The sequence below is a fragment of the Conger conger genome, chromosome 11 (assembly GCF_963514075.1).
Source record: "Conger conger chromosome 11, fConCon1.1, whole genome shotgun sequence".
NCBI classification, from domain to species: domain Eukaryota; kingdom Metazoa; phylum Chordata; class Actinopteri; order Anguilliformes; family Congridae; genus Conger; species Conger conger.
In genome coordinates this window covers 35120146-35136600 of record NC_083770.1, presented here as the reverse complement: position 1 = coordinate 35136600, position 16455 = coordinate 35120146, and positions in this window count along the sequence as shown.

The window sequence follows — 16455 nt, the reverse complement described above, 5'->3', positions numbered from 1 at the left end:
ATGACATGAAGATTGACCTAATCTAATGGTCAATAAATGTGTATTGTCATTGTATAGCTCCTCCTATGGTTTCATGCTGTTTGTATATAAATTCCTTATAGAGAGATTCTTGGCAGCACGGTGGTGCAGTAGATAACGGCATTGCCTCACAAATAAAAGGTCCTGTGTTTGAATCCTGACCGGTGCCTTTCTGTGTCAAATTTAGTTTCTGCAACATGTTTTTTGTCATGTAATTAAAAAGTACACTACTTAACCTGAAACTTAAAAAAGTTTTGGTAAAATATGGAGAGATGTGCGAGGAGGGGCTGGAAATGTTTGCTGGAGCAGCGATGAGGTCACCTGTTCCAACAGCCCTAGTTGGAAGGGAGCAGAGCCTACTGGTTCTCATGAAGACATTTGCCAAAGTGTTTTACTCATGTGTCTCCTGTGGGAAGTTGGAAGACTAATTACGTACCGAGGGGAATATAGGTCATGCGCGGGCGATCGATACCGCCAATAAGTGGGTCAGACGCAGGAAGAAATCAGGCTGATCCATAAACTGCTCCATAAAAGATTGAGAACCTGAGAGGAGGTGAGAGAAAGAGCTGATGGGAGACGAGGTGTCAAAGGCTGGTGACAGATGTGACGAGCCACTCAATTGGGCATGGAGATTAGGTATGTGTGTGTGTGTTGGAGAGGTGGATGAATAGTGCAGTGGAGATGAGACTGGATTCGAAAAATGTAGAAGGAGAGATGAGCATATTCAAAATGTGAGACCATGCCATTCTTTCCTTTCTATTTTATCTCGTTTTCCCATGCCCTGCCTCTTCTTCAAGCACACCCCCCCCCCCCCCTCCCTTGACCAACACACTTTTCCTCAGGCATATGTTTATCCCATAATGACAGAACATCAGTCCGTGCCAACATACTGCCCTTCCTCCACATTTACAGTCACTAGTCTTTTTCCTTTAAATTTGTCCTCTTCTTCACATACCCCGTCTCCTCCCCCATACCCCGGTCACCTCCAACACAAGCCCACCTTTCCAGCAACATACATTTTCTTCCTATAATGACAAAACCTGAGACAGAGGTGTCATACCGCACCTCCTCCACATTTAGAATCATAGTGGTCTCCTTCCTTCATTTCTTCCCTCCATCTCCTCCCCCAGGCCCTCTTCTTCTCCTCTCCCCCCACACCCACCTTTCCGGCGACATACTTCTTTTTTTCCCCGTCGTGACAAACTCTCTGCCGTAGGTAAGTGGGTCATTGTGCTGCTGGAGAACACGCCCTCCCTGCCGGAAGACGCCCCCGCCCCCCCGTGCGGACACGCACACACCTGCCCGCACGCGCTCACACCGAGCCGAGAGCCCGCCGCGAGCGGGAGGGCGGGCGTGGCGACGGAGAAGATCGATACGTGCGTTCACACCGCAGGGCCGGGGCCGTATCGATTTGTTCTGCTTTGTTCTGTAGGGACCACAGATTTAGATTTCCCAGATTCCACTAATCTTTCAACAGAACTATAAAAAAGAGGCTGTTTTTGGCAAGTGCAGGCAGATGATATGGTTCGTTATTGGATCAATTTCATTTCATTAGGAAACAAAGTATCCCTTGTTAAGTGTATATTAGTATGAAAGGATGGTTAGTTATCCCTCAGATTTAATTATCTATTGCCATAAAACTCCCCCCTCATTTATGTTGTTCTTCTATCAGACCATTGTCTTCACTGTGATCCCCTTTAAGTATGCTTCACATTGAAAATGACTTGCCCAACTCTATTCTCTATTCTGTTGTAATCTTGAGGGACAGCACATTTGTGTGTACATGGAAGTGTAATTGTGTGACTGTTTCGTTTTTGAAAAGGAAAAAAATGTGCATGAGCATTTGGTTTTAGAGAACAAGATAATGTGCGTAATGTAATTTTCTGAGTTTAAGATTTTAGTAAAAGTATGTTCTTTGCATGGGAAGGGATTCTGAGACTGAAATTGAAATCTCTCTCACTCTCCCTCCCTCCTTCTGTCAGAATATTTGAGTTGTATGTCATACAACACACATGTGTGAGTATCATGGTCCAATGTTGAGCTGGTAAGCAAAATGGCACCAGATGATTCATCTGACCCGAACAGAAACAGTCCAACAGATGTAAGAATGTGGCCCTGCTTCCACTAATCACTCCTTCCTCCAGATTTAAATTAGAGGTAGCCTTTAATTGCCTGATTATGGATTTGAGTGACTCTGAAGATAGGTGGTGTATACATCGGTTATGGATATTTGAGTGCAGTTCATGAATGTTTACTTTCCTTTTACTTGTTATGTTCTTCTGGGTGGGCTGCTCAAGTTTTTATGGTTCGATGTTGATGACGATCGTAAGGTGAAACAGCTACTCTCAAAGCATTATTTACTCACTCATATACAGTAATTGGTCTAACCACAATAACAACTGAGAACATAATACAGTACATTACATTTTATAACACAACAATGATTATTTATAACCTATGCTGAGACTAGTATCCGCATAGGTTATAAAAAATACTATATATATAAAAAATACTATATATATATATATAGAAAAGAAATGTATGAATAAGAGATTTCCTCTGCCTTTCTCTTGCTGTCCATCAGCCTCCCTGTTTCATCTTCTCTATCTATCCCTCCATCGTATGGGGAAGGTGACCTTGTCCTGTGTGTTCAGCGGTTTATGGTGCATAGGATTAATATACATTCGTCTGCACAACAAAGATGAGATGCAGACGCCCAAATGGAGCGTGGCATTCCTGGCCTTGGGAAAAGTTAAAGCAAAAAAAGAAAGCGCGTAATGGCCGCCGCTCTGGCCCGTGACACATTGGCCTTCTTGCACAACGTGCGGTAAGAGATGTGTGGTGATGCGATGCTCCCCAAGTGTGATGGCGTGTTAATGACTCCGGGACAAGCACTTTCACAGCCTTTAATGTCATTCTTTCCCACCTCTTTCCCAGTCAGAACAGAGCGTGCTGTCTTTAACACAAAACCCCCTTTTTCTCTGGTGGCCTGCCCATGGAGCATTGACAAGGGCAGTGAGGCTTCAAACAACCAAAAATAAGTGGAACTCTCATGCGCAAAATCAAATCCAAACAAGATTAATTTGTATAACGTAAGCAAGCTAAAGTCAATGGTGGCAAGAAAAAACTCCCATGATGTCTTCGCAGAAAACGTGGGAGGAATCGGATTCAAGACAGGGAGCCTACCCTCCTGGCTCAGAACCGATGACTTCCTGCTTTCAGCCAATGATACCGTTTTGCTGTGGAACACAAAATTCCTTGGTTGGTTAATATGACTCACATGGTCATATGCCTTAAAGCATCACCCTTCTATCATCTTATTTGTGCTACAGTAATATGCTTATGTAGGGGGCTGCTGTGTGACTCATCCTGTTAAGGCACTCTTAGTGCATGGATGAGCTCCAGGGTGTTGCTCCACAGGATGGCGGACATTTGGACCTAGGGACAAAGGATTTCAGCCAGCCTGGATGACGATGACTCACTGGTCCTGATCGGTCAAGAAGTGTTGCTCCACCTCATGTCTGGGCAAGCTTGTTTTGTCGACCACTGCACCGACTTGATCTGTTGTCTGCTTGTTTGCCTTTCGTGAATGATGCTGTTTCACTGTTCTTGGATTTAAATTTCCTACCTTCTGATCTCCACTGACGTGATCGTTCCCACAGTTGGAGTCTTCTCTGGATCACAGAAAATCTTCTCTAGCCCTGAAGAGGAATGAGAGGAGGTTCACAGCAAAATAAATAATAAATAAGGCAATCTTAACAAGTGTTTTAGTCTTATATTTAGACTTAAAGTTTTATTTCTATTACTTTTTTGCTAAGTAAGACAAAAATATAGCCAATGAGGTGTTTTTTTCCTTGCATTTATATAGCATTTTCTTACCGACCGGTGACTCAATGTGCTTTACAGTGATGAAGGTGAAACTCACCTCAAGCACCACCAATGTGCAGCACGGCAGCCATTTTGAGCCAGAATGCTCACCATGCATTAGCTGAGGTGGGGAGGCAGAGAACTGAAATATCACTTTGTCAAGCAAAAAGTAACAACCACAAACTAATATTTTCTACTTGAGAATAAAAAAACTAAGACAAAAAAAAAAAAGACTAAGTCTTATTACAAGACTAAAACATTCATTAAGACAAGCTGTTTTGCAGTGCAGTGCTGTCACTGCAGGATGGCACAGGCTGTTTCATACCCCATCACCACAGAGTCTACATGGCTCATAACTCAAACCTTGACGCTGAAAGAAGAGTTTTAAAAAAATGCCCTGAATGCATATGGCTCTCACCAACTCCAAATAAAGGGAAGTAACATGAATCATTAGTCATTTGCAGTTGAGTCGTGTTTTGGCAGGCAACTATAATGGCCAATGATACTCTGAGCCAATTTTTTGATGAGGAAAAAACCTGGTGAGTCAAGACATGTCATTTAATCCAACGCCGAACTATCCCTAGCTGTTAAATTATCTCTCTCTTTGGCCCTGACATGTGGTTCAGTGATGAACTTGGACATTTTCCTGCCTTTGGGCATGATGATAATTTATGAGACATGGGCTTGTCTATGAAGAGATTTTTTCAATTTGATTAGGCGGAGTGAACGAACAACAATGCACTCTGCATTCCAAAGCAGGAAATAGCTTTGAGAACTTTCAAGAGAAACTGCACAGAAGGGTCCACATACATCACATAGTGTGTATGTGATGTAGCTCTTAAATCAACCTAATTTCACATCTGTACTTTACCCTGTATAGGACAAAGGGATCTATACTGACCATGTATATAGCTGTTTTCATTACACAGTGGAGATGTAGCTGGAAGTCATTCCAACATAACATTAATATAATAGCAGTTGTGTTCAACAAAAGCCATCCTAAATGATACTGGATGATATTGTGGAGATGGGATGGGCCTACATCTTTGTCTTTGTGTTCTAGCTTGATAGAAAACAAATAAATAAGAGAGAACAGATTAGGAAACAGTGAAACCCAGTTGGCTGCAGTACCAAAATGTACAGCATATCGCTGAGGAAAGACAAGCGTCGGGCATAAAGTTTTTAACATTTTCTTTCAAATAACTGGCATGTACTGAATGACTTGAGCCCGCTCTCCCCCTCTATAGCGTGACATGTTGGATGTGGGACAGAGGAGGAATCTGCACGGTTAATTACACATACCTGGAACGGATCCTGCGCCTCCCAGCCGAGCAGAGCGACGGTAATTAAACCCTGGTGACGGGAAACCTGCTGACAGCTCTGAGTGAGAAGCAGCTGAGCCCCGTGGCCCCGCCCGGCCTGTCACCACGGCGACCTCATGCAGATGTGACATCAGCTGGCACGTCCAAACCTGAGTGAAAATTGCGATCTAATTTCAGGCTGCTTCTACGGGAGGTGGTAGGGGTACGTGGGGGGGGGGGGGGGGGGGTTGTTGGTCTGGCATCCCTAGGTGCCTGCCTGGGTTTGGCCAGCCAAACTGCTTGACCCAATTGCTAAATCTGAGTTGTAAATGGAAAGCGTACTGTGTCTGACATTTGGTGGCCTTAAAGCCAATTCTCTCAGAACAGAAGGGCAATAGAAAAACGCCTGGAAGTAAAGTGCATTGATTAATGTTGAATGCCTGAATTAGGATTCTTTCTTTAATACAATTGGTTGCCCTGAAAATAAATATACTGCATCAATACAACTTCTCTCAACATGCTGAAATTCGCACAGTATGTCACTATAGTGTGAATGAAAGTATTAGGACAGAAAGTGTGGTGTTGATTTGGCAGTCATTTACACTGCACTCCAGGGATGAATCCTCCTGGCTACACACCTATGGTGGAGCTTATTTTCTTTCATTTATCTTTGCTTATTCCTTAGCTTGGAATGCTCAATCCGTTCATTGAAGGCCCATCCCCTTTACCGGTGAAGTTATTCACCCAGTTAGCCTGGTTAAATACCGTTTTAAGGTCTTCACTGATCGTAAAGACTTATGATGCACTCTGTTGGCTAGGCTTGTGGAGGAGAGCATAATTATAGTGTCACAAAGGAACAGTGGGATTCAGTTAGCAGGGATTTCCCCAGCTCAGTGCTTGATCAACCCTTCTGCGTGTTTGGGTACTGACCTGCTTTAGTTTAATCTGTCTACATGTTCTCAGGTGGGCAGAGCATAAGCAGCCTGCTGATTTCTGCTTTCTGGAGGACTGAAAGCCTCACACATCCAAACCCAACTTTTCACAGCATTTACCGGATCTCAACTGATTTGTAATTACAAGATTACTTGGTCTGAAGAATGGGTTCTCAATGCAAGCACAAGCTTATTATTCTTAAGTTATGCATGATAATAAGTTTCAACTCTCTGATTTATTTTTCAACATTTCACTGCTTTTGAATTGTTTCATTTCTTCAGTAGGCTGCTCTGACTGTGACCACACCATTTTGGAGGAAATAAATTCTAGAAAGATTTCTATGGTAGAAATGCAATGTTTCTGTATATTGCGTAAGTAGAATAAGTGCAGTTTTGTGTTTCTGGGTTTGAAAAATGAAATGCAAAATGGCGTGTCTGCTGCGCTCACTCGCGAGATGACTCAGCTGTAGGTACGGTCACACTGGGGCCGGGGCAGAAAATGGCTGTTTAGAGTGCAGCTATAAGAATTTGATGCTTCGAACAAATTCAAAACAAAAATGTATCCTGTAGTGCATTTATCCTGTAGACCTCAGCGAAATGATGTTCTGGAAGTGAACCATTACCATGGCAGCCCCATAGGCTTATTTAAAAAGGTAAAAAAAAATAAAGCAGGTAAAAACTCTTCTGGGAAGATAGAACTCTAATCTAATTTGGCCTTTCTGAGATGGTCTTACAAATGATGTTTCTGACACAAACTTTTCCACTAATAGGCTTACTAGCAAGAACACTGTTGACTGGTTAAATCAAAAGTAAGCACAGTGATCACTGTGGTTAGAGTCCCATCTTTTCATCTACTTTTAAAAGAACACATTAAAGGATGTGTTTATTTATACAGTATGTTCCCATAACCCGAATCCAAATAGCCTCAAAATGTCTTGCGATTACAAAATACTTGACAGTCACTGACCTTTGTGTCGAAACTGCTTTGAGAAAATAGTTTTTTAAATAGCCTATATATCAGCATGACTTCGTGTCCAAATCCCCTTGGTGCTAGAATGCAGGAGATTAGACCGGATGTAGAGAAGTAGTTGATTTCTGGGCAAACTTGATGATGCTGAGTGTCTAAAATTGGAAATGACCTCCCTGGAGCCCCCCGATGTTCGTCAAGTGAAGTGGGCGCTGAGGGAGGGCCGAGCAATTGATCCCGCACCACAGTGGGCTGAACTGTAGGTAAGAATTGCATCCAAAATGCCTTCTGGCGGCTATTTTTAACCAGCTGTTGTTGCCGAGCGGGGAGGACAGAGGGGTGGGAATCTGTCCCCTTTGATGTGCGTCACCCGTTTCTCCCGCTGCTAAAAACAGCACCGTCCACGCACACGGAGACACGCGAATGCCACAGCTGGGAAACGCTGCCTCATTTGCATGCTCAGTGCCGGACGGCGTAAAACTGGGACGCGAGTGTGTCGCCCCAGTGCGATTATTCCTGCAATATTATTACGAAAGGAGAAAATAAAGGTGTGTACATGGAGACTCGTGTTAAACTGGGAAGATGTTATCCTAGCGTCAAAAGCTTTGGACAGGTCTCGGCAGGAGCGTTGATAAGTGCACCGTCTTGAGCTCCGGCTCTTCCTGACAGCCAGCGGCACTGTGGAACAACTCGTACATCAAATATCACGCAGCTAAGAGAAGATGTCCTTTCTCTGTTTTTTTTGGGGTTTTTTTGTTTGTTCGTTTTTTCGTTTTGTTTTTTTAACCTGGCGAGAGCAGGAAAAGCAGGTGGTTGTCTGCTTGCTGGAGCCTGACCTCTTTGCATGAAGAAGTGTGCAGCACAGGGAAACAGCAGGACGCTGAGCTGTGCTCATAGTTGGGTACACTCAGACGAATGGATAAATAGAAAATATAAATAAACACGAGATGACAGCAGGGGAGAGAGATGTTGGGGAGGGGCTGCAGGTTAAATTCAGGTCGCAAATATTGTCTTTAGTTGTAAAAAGAACTGACTGTTTCATACATACAGACTAATGTCTGTTTTATATTGTTGTCTGACCAGGCCAAATCGGAATTACACAAACAAGCGGATGATCAGTAATACTAGATTCCTAGAAAAATAATTAAAATCTAAGACTATACAATCAATACCGTAAATACGATTGGTGTGGCTGGAGATCTCCTGACGGCCTTGCCCCACAAACGTTCGTAGTGTTTGCAATACATGTAACTGTATATCTTCACCATACTGATGAGGTTGGTGTTCAATTCCACCACTATGATTCCATCACTGAAACCGTAAATATCACTCTCAACAGTTATGTACTACAGCAGTGCCTCCAGTAGGGGATGCTCTTCCTCCTGGAAAGATGTAACGTAAGGATGAAGTAGGATGTTAAGAGATGGTGCATTCTAGGTGGTTCTCACCTTTGGATGAGACATTAAACTGAGGTTCTGACTCAGTGTGGTCATTAAAGATACAGTGCCACTTACCACAAAGAACCAGGGCATTAACCCAAGGCTAAATGGCCTCTCTCCCTCTCTCATTCAGGCCATGTAATAAAACCCCACTGTGATTGGCTAATTAACCCTCTACTTCCAAGTGCAACTGCTATCACTGTAGGTATCACATGGCTGTCTTGTGTTACAAAGGCTTGCAGTGCTGGTTGTTAGATTAGCTACTTGGATTTCTCCCTCAGTGAAAAAAATCATTTGAGAGCCCTTGAAGAAAGGCTTACGACAAATGCAAGTAATTATACCTTATTTATACTGTCAGAGAAGGATTTACATTTTCAATCTTTTTGTATTTTCTATTTCAATCTTAAAATCCTTTAATTTTCATCTATTGCTGGCCCTGTATTGGCTTATATTGCTTAGATCTGAGTAATAGTGTAGCCTTCTCTTAATCTCTTAGATGGAATCTCTCTTGGTTATGAACACAGTCATGTCTGTCTGTGACTGCAGGCTATGTTCAGCTGTGCTCACCCAGCCTGTCATTCTCTATGGGTTTTTAAAGGTAGTCTATAGTCTCTTAGGATCTGGTTGAATAGGCACATTTTAAGAGGTGGGGGATAGGTGGGACATGTCTGCTGCACTTTTACCGACGGCTGTAATATAAACAAAATATAAACGCACAGTAAAGCCCCCCCACCACACTCATGATACCCTGTGCCCCCCCATTGTAAACAGAAATTATGCCCCTGGGTTGAAATCGATTTTAATTTGTACTTTTGTTTTCACATCGCATTGAGTTATGTTATGTTTTGTTTATATTGTATTATAGTTCATAAATGTATAAAGCTTCTTGTCTCAATTGAAAAGTCTCTTATTCTCTCCTTTATTATCTTCCTTATTTGTAGAAGCACTCTATATTTTACTCTCAGACATGGACACATGCATTCCCAGATACGTCTGTGATGGATTGAGTTTGTGATTGCAGGCTGGCTTGGCAAGCTCTGTGCCCTGGTGTGTGTACGTGCCCATGTAGCCAGCCCCTGAGCCTTTAGCATCACACAGGTGTTCTGGATCTCTATGCCTAGGACCCATCTGGCAATGATTAAGTCTTATGATTCAAATCAGTCTTAACCCCCCCTCCCTCCTCTACCATCCCACACATGCCCCACTATTTGCTCCACCTGCTCTACTTAGAGCACTTTTGGCCCAGAGGGGTGGCTTCTTCCAGACAGAGGAGAAGTCACACTTAATCCAATCACACCGCCATTTTCTTTTTCCACCCCAACACCTCACTGTGTGCTCCTGCTTTTTGGCCAGATATTTAGATCAAATAAAGATGTACACTTCTGCCTGTGGGCAGATGCTGTATGACTCAGATAATGGCCTTTCTGCTTTGATTGTTTATATGTTTCAAAGGAAATTGAAAAAGAGAGACTCAGAAAACCACAGGTCTCGGGGGCTGTTTTTCTCCCAGCTCAGATGATGGCAGTTCACCGGTCCTTCCAGTCAAAGTTACAGCACATATCTGTTCCTCTATCTTAGCTGTCAAATCTGGCCCTGGTTTTCTTTTCTGGAAAAGGGTGGAAAACCAGCAGTTCTCAGACCTCAAAGATTGTGATTTGATTACGTAACTCCTGCCCCTCTGCTGGGTTGTAGTAGCAGTTTATTGGCTGGTCGGAACAGAAGAATCTGTCTGCTGAATGGTTGGGATGGTTGGGCTAGTCTGTTGGTTGGCTGCGATGGTCATATCCTGGAACAGCCTGCTGGTCAGGCGGTACGAATGGAGCAGCCTGTTGTATGGTTGGACCAATCTGCTGGTCAGGCAGTATGACTGGAACAACCTGTTGTATGGTTGGTGCAATCTACTGGTCAGGCAGGATGACTGAAACAGCCTGTTGTATGGATGGAGCAATCCCCTAGGCAGGCGGGATGACTGAAACAGCCTGTTGTATGGATGGAGCAATCCCCTAGGCAAGCGGGATGACTGAAACAGCCTGTTGTATGGATGGAGCAATCCCCTAGGCAGGCGGGATGACTGAAACAGCCTGTTGTATGGATGGAGCAATCCCCTAGGCAGGTGGGATGACTGACACAGCCTGTTGTATGGATGGAGCAATCCCCTTGGCAGGCGGTATGACTGAAACAGCCTGTTGTATGGATGGAGCAATCCCCTAGGCAGGCAGGATGACTGAAACAGCCTGCTGGATGGTAGGGGTGGACAGGGCAGCATGTGTACACATTTGGCGTGACATTCCATACAAGCCATCGACACCGAAGGATAACAAGATAGGAAACGGGTAGCACGTTTCAGATAATTCATCAGTGCCTTGGAGGGCAGCCAAGATGAGAATTGCCATGGAGACTCACCATTTTTTCTCTCTCTCTCTTTTTCTCTCTCTCTCTCTCTTCTGTCTCTCTCTCTATCAAATTCCGGTTAACAAGTCCCATATATAATTTCACATATAAAGCAATGAGGATAGAATGGAGGGAGGGAAAGACATGTACTTCTGTATAACTTCTCCATTAAATTTGATCTGTTTTATCTTTATTCTGATGCATTGTTTGAAACAATAGTGCAGAATATGTGACAGAAGCAACAAAACTTTATTTACATTTTTTTCCATGCTGGAATAGTTATATTGTCCTCAAAACAACTCCATCAACAAATTCATGTAATGGCCCCTAAAAAGAAAATACTGCCATAACAAAAAACTTAACCAAAGCTGTCAGAAAGAAAACACTAACACCTTTTTCTAAACAGAACCTCAGGTCAGTCACAAGTTTTAATCAGTGGTAAAAAAAAAAAAACAGTCTAAAGTGCATAGATACAGTGGCTTCAGAAAGTATTCGGACCCCATCACTTTCTGCGCACTTTATTGTGTTGTAAATGTAATTATAAATGGATAAAATTGGCATTTTCGCCTATCAATCTATACTCAATCACCAAAAATGAAACTTATTTTTGAAACTTCGCAAATGTATAAAAAAATCAAAAACTGAAATCTCTCATTTATATAAGTATTCTGACCCTTAGCTCCAGCATGAAGCCAGGTTCAATTGTAAAACATATTCATATTGGATTGAACTCGCCTCTAGCTGCATCATCCTCAAAAAAATGAAATATACAGTACAGTAAGTACAGTAAATAGCGTACCACTATGTCACAATAGCATACAGCAAGAATGAATTAATGTACTATACTGTAGTGTATAGAAATATATATATAAATAGATTGTGTCTACTGTATAAGAAGTCTAGAAGCATACCTCCATACAACACAGTGCATACCTGAACATATCAGTACTGCAGTTCTTTCAATCTGGCACTGTTCATTTCAGTCAGTGCCTTATATAACTGCATCATGGCTACCACTTCAAAACCAGGGCAAAACCGACAGTGGTGATATTTGAAAAGACATCATTTACAATAGCAGTCTCCAGTCTCCACTACAAATTTAGCTTGACATTCACCAACATTTTCTGCAGTAAAATGTCCATTGTTAGTTCAGCTCTAACATAGTGTATATGAGACCGCTCTGGCCATAGTCAAATCATGTAAACTCTGTAGGAGTTGATTTAACACTGAACATTTTACAATGTGCCAATTCTATTGTCGAGAGTACAAATATTTTTCTGTTACAATAGCAAACACAATGTCCAAACTATACAGAGCAGCTGATATGTGTAGCATAATTTCTCACTGTTGTTACTATAGTTCTTACAGGTAGTTATACTCTTGCAGGCCTATGTCATTATTGTAACTGTTGCACTGCTCGGATTTGGTTGAACCCATACGCCTGCTTCTCTAAATGTCAGTCCAGTTGATACACAATAAACAATTGTTGCCCTTATTTCACCTGCCACACACCTTGTTATCCTTTGGCAGTCTTGACCATCTGTTCCACCTGCATTTGCATACCCCTGTCCTTGCTCTCAGAGCTTCTTATCCTACTCCCTCCGCATCCATTTCTTTTGACATAAGTGACTAACCTGGGGCATGATTTATTAAAATGTTCTTGGATATAAACTTAAATGTAATCATTTCCCCAAGCTGAACTTACACTCCATTTATTTAAAAAAACCGAGACAAAAAAATTGCCTACGTTGACAGTGGGGCATCTGTGTCTTAATTACCTGTGATATACAAATCTCACGTGATATAGAACATGTGACCCTGCGTTACCATTACCGTTTCTTGTGAATGTGGTCAATAGCAGCCATTTTCCTCTAAATGAGGTTGCATTTCATGCCTAAAATGTTAGCCTTATCATGTACAGCTCATACATGTTAAGTACCCCATGATTTGCATTGGGCCACCTCATATTCTCCCTGTCCAGACACATTGGATAAAAAAGCTGGCAATGAGTGTGCGACCTGAACATGTGGAGTACGGCCATAGACTTTCCATCGCCATGCTGAAATCCTCAGTTGCATTAAGGAATGGTGAGTGTGGTGAGAGATACACTATTGATTGATTTGTGGATGGGCTTGGGACCACTCCCAAACCACTGCATTATGGTGGAACCTCACATTGTCCCATATGATCACAAAGTTGACCAGCTGTTGCCCCTCCATTGCTTCTCCCTCCATCAACCACTCTGCAAGCCTGTCAAGGAACCAGACCATGGTCAAATATGTACTAATTCCTTTGGAAAAGAAAGAGTTTACAGCACATGAAGTACAATACAGTACAGCCATATCACAATAGCATATAGTAAGAATGAATGCAAAACAGTTAAGTGTGTACAGCAGTGTCTTTTGGAGTATAACAGTAATGTTGTACATTGTAGAATGAAGAAATAGCTTGGTTCAACAGTATACAAAGTCCAGTAGTATATCATATGATGTTATACAATACAGTGCATACCTGAACATATTGGCACTGTTCTATTGAAATGTTACGTGAGAGACCTGCTTCATGGTTACGAAAGTCCTCCTCCCGGTCAATATATGCCAAACTGACAGTGGTGATATTTTGAAAGACAATGTTATCTTGACTGATTTTAACGTCTTTCAGATGGAGGACATTGTTTTTACGGACAATACAATACAATAGCAGTATCTTGTTCAGCTGTAAAATGTGTTCATCTGCCACCAGCACATGGTCTTCTCAACCCTGTAGTGTACAATAAAAATATTTCCCATGATAGTCATAGTACGTAATGCAAATGCAATGTCAAAGCAGGTTGTATGTACAGCAGCCGATGTATGCAGCACAGCCTGTGATTGATTACATTATCCACAAATGTTGCCCTTATTTCAATTGCTATATATCTAGTTCTTCTCTGAAGACCTCACCTCATGCTTGCACACCCCTACCCCTACATCTCACAGTTGCATCGCCTACTCCCTCTGCTTCCATTTTCTTGATACAGTAGGTGACAAACATGGTCACCCTTTATGTGTGACTTCACACTGATTATCGAATCAAAAGCTTTGTACCTCTGCATTTTCACACATGGTGAATGAGCCTACGCTGCTGCAACAGATTTCTCTATATTGGCTAAAAACTTGAGAATATTGTGAGCAAGATACTCTCATGTGAAATCTGTGCTCAGTACCTGCATTTGTGTTAAACGTTTTCACACCATGCTTTCAAGTCATGTCGGGTTTTCTTGGGAATACATCACACAGCCATACGATTTGTTCACATTCACATTCTTTGTAGTCGGACAATTGAAAGAACAATTACGTGTGGCTGCATGTTAGGTCCAGTCAGACTGTTTACATTCTATGCCAGTAGTCTCCAACCCTGGTCCTGGTCTTTGTTATTTGGTTTTTGTGTTTGTTTTCACCTTAAAATCAGCACCCTGTTGAGACCCAAGTAACTAGGTGAGGTGATTTAACAATGTAATCAACTGCTGTAATTGATTAATTAAGTGCTGAGTCCCTGTAGCTCTCTAGGACCAGGGTTGGAGACCACTGTTTGAGACTAGCAATCAACTAGCTAGTTTTATCTGGGGGTTATAAATGCATGTATTACAAAAACATGAATGCTACAGTTCTGTTGTCATCAAAGAATGTCTGTGTTTTAAATTTGAAGCTATGAATGCTGTAGTACTGTAGTCATCAAATAATGTCTGTGTGCATTACAATTTTAGCTGTGGCTCAGTTATGGCTTTATTATATGACATTTCTTATGGTTCAGGGAGGACTCGACCATGTTGGCAAGTGCGAGTATGTCTCGGCCAATTCCTGCTACATCCCCTGCTGAAAGAAACAGCTCAAGATAGATTTTGTTGGCAGCTGGTTGAGTAGTTCAGACTAGCTCCCAGCTTGACATGATTTAGCTGGTTGAGCAGTTCAGACCAGCTTTCAGCTTGACATGGTTTGACCAGCTCAAGCTATGTTTTGAAAGACCTGGGAGCTGGTTGACCAGCTCATACCTAGCTAGACCAGGTTTATGACAAACTTAGCCATGCTGGTTGACCAGCTCATACCCAGCTTGACCAGCTCAATTTTCCAGCTGGTCAAGCTGGCATAGCTGGATTTTACAGAAGGGAGGATTTCCCAGACTTGATCATCCAGTATAATAAGGCGTTCATGTGGGCCTTTCTGGTGGGAAAGACCGTAAATCCTAAACCACTTGAAAGCAGGGTTAGACCCCAGCAATGCAGGCAAACAATATAACATAGTCATAGTTTTCTATGTTTTCTACAATTTCAGACCATTTTATGAATTAATTTTATAAGTGTGTCCCTTTGACTTCATTATTGAATTGCTAGCTTTGTCTCTCTGTATTTACATACACGGTGAATGAGCCGACGCAGCTGCAGCAGATTTCTCTCAATTTGGACAAAGCTTGAGAATATTGTAAGAAAAAGACTCTTAGGTAAAAATTGTGTTCACAGACTGCCTTTGTGTTAAATGTTTTTCAAAACATGTTTTTGGTGTGAGGATTGTGTGAAGAATCAAGGGAAGAGATCCAGAAATCCCAAAAGGTTCAGCAAATACATTTGAGGTTGTGATCAATGTATCACTGCAGTTGCAGCCTTAGACTGCAGGAGCTAATGATGACAATGGATAATAACTATAAACTATAAATGTTTGAGACTAGATTTTTTCTTAATAAAACAAAAGACATTTAAATTGGTGGCCTGAGTGATGGAAGTACTATTTGCTTGTCAGCAAAATGTCTTACCATTTTATATATTTTTAAATGCATTGGCAATGCACTTGTGCTCATTGTACTGCCAGTACAGCTTGTTTGAAATGAACTCAAATTGAATTAAACTGAAGCTGAGAGAAGGGGAGAGAGTCCGAGACAGAGAGAGCGGGGATGAGAGATGTTTGAAGTCAGTTGTCCATTGACATTGATCTCTATGAGACTCCACAATGGGGCTGATGGCTGATCTGATTAAACATCCCAATCAAATTACCCTTCTGCACATTACCTGCATCTGACTACCCATCCTCCCCAACTTATCCTATCTCATCCATGCCCCCAAACGTCCATTTCTTCTGCACCCTTCAACTCTGGCTCATTCCAATTGTTTATTTTTAAGGACATTCCAACCCGTTAAATGCTCCTTCTAGGAGCTAGAAATAGAAGTTTGGAACTCCCAATCTTGTCTTTGAGCAATAAAACATGAGCACTCCCTTTTCAAAAAGTGTGAAGTATATGATCAACCTATGGATCCACTTCTCCCCATCTGCCATGTCTGTAACTGACGTGGCTTCAAACTTACGTTTGAAGGGGCATTCCATTTTCCTAATTCACGTTTTCTTGTTTTATAGCCACTTTTCTTGCCTCTCCCAATGGGTGGAGCTAGGAGTAGAAAAAGGAGCAAGGAGAAACATAAGTGATTGGAATGAGCCCCTGGTCTCATCCTTCCCCTCAAATCTCCTCTTTCCAACACACTCCTCTTCCTCAACCCCAAACGTCTCCCTCATCTC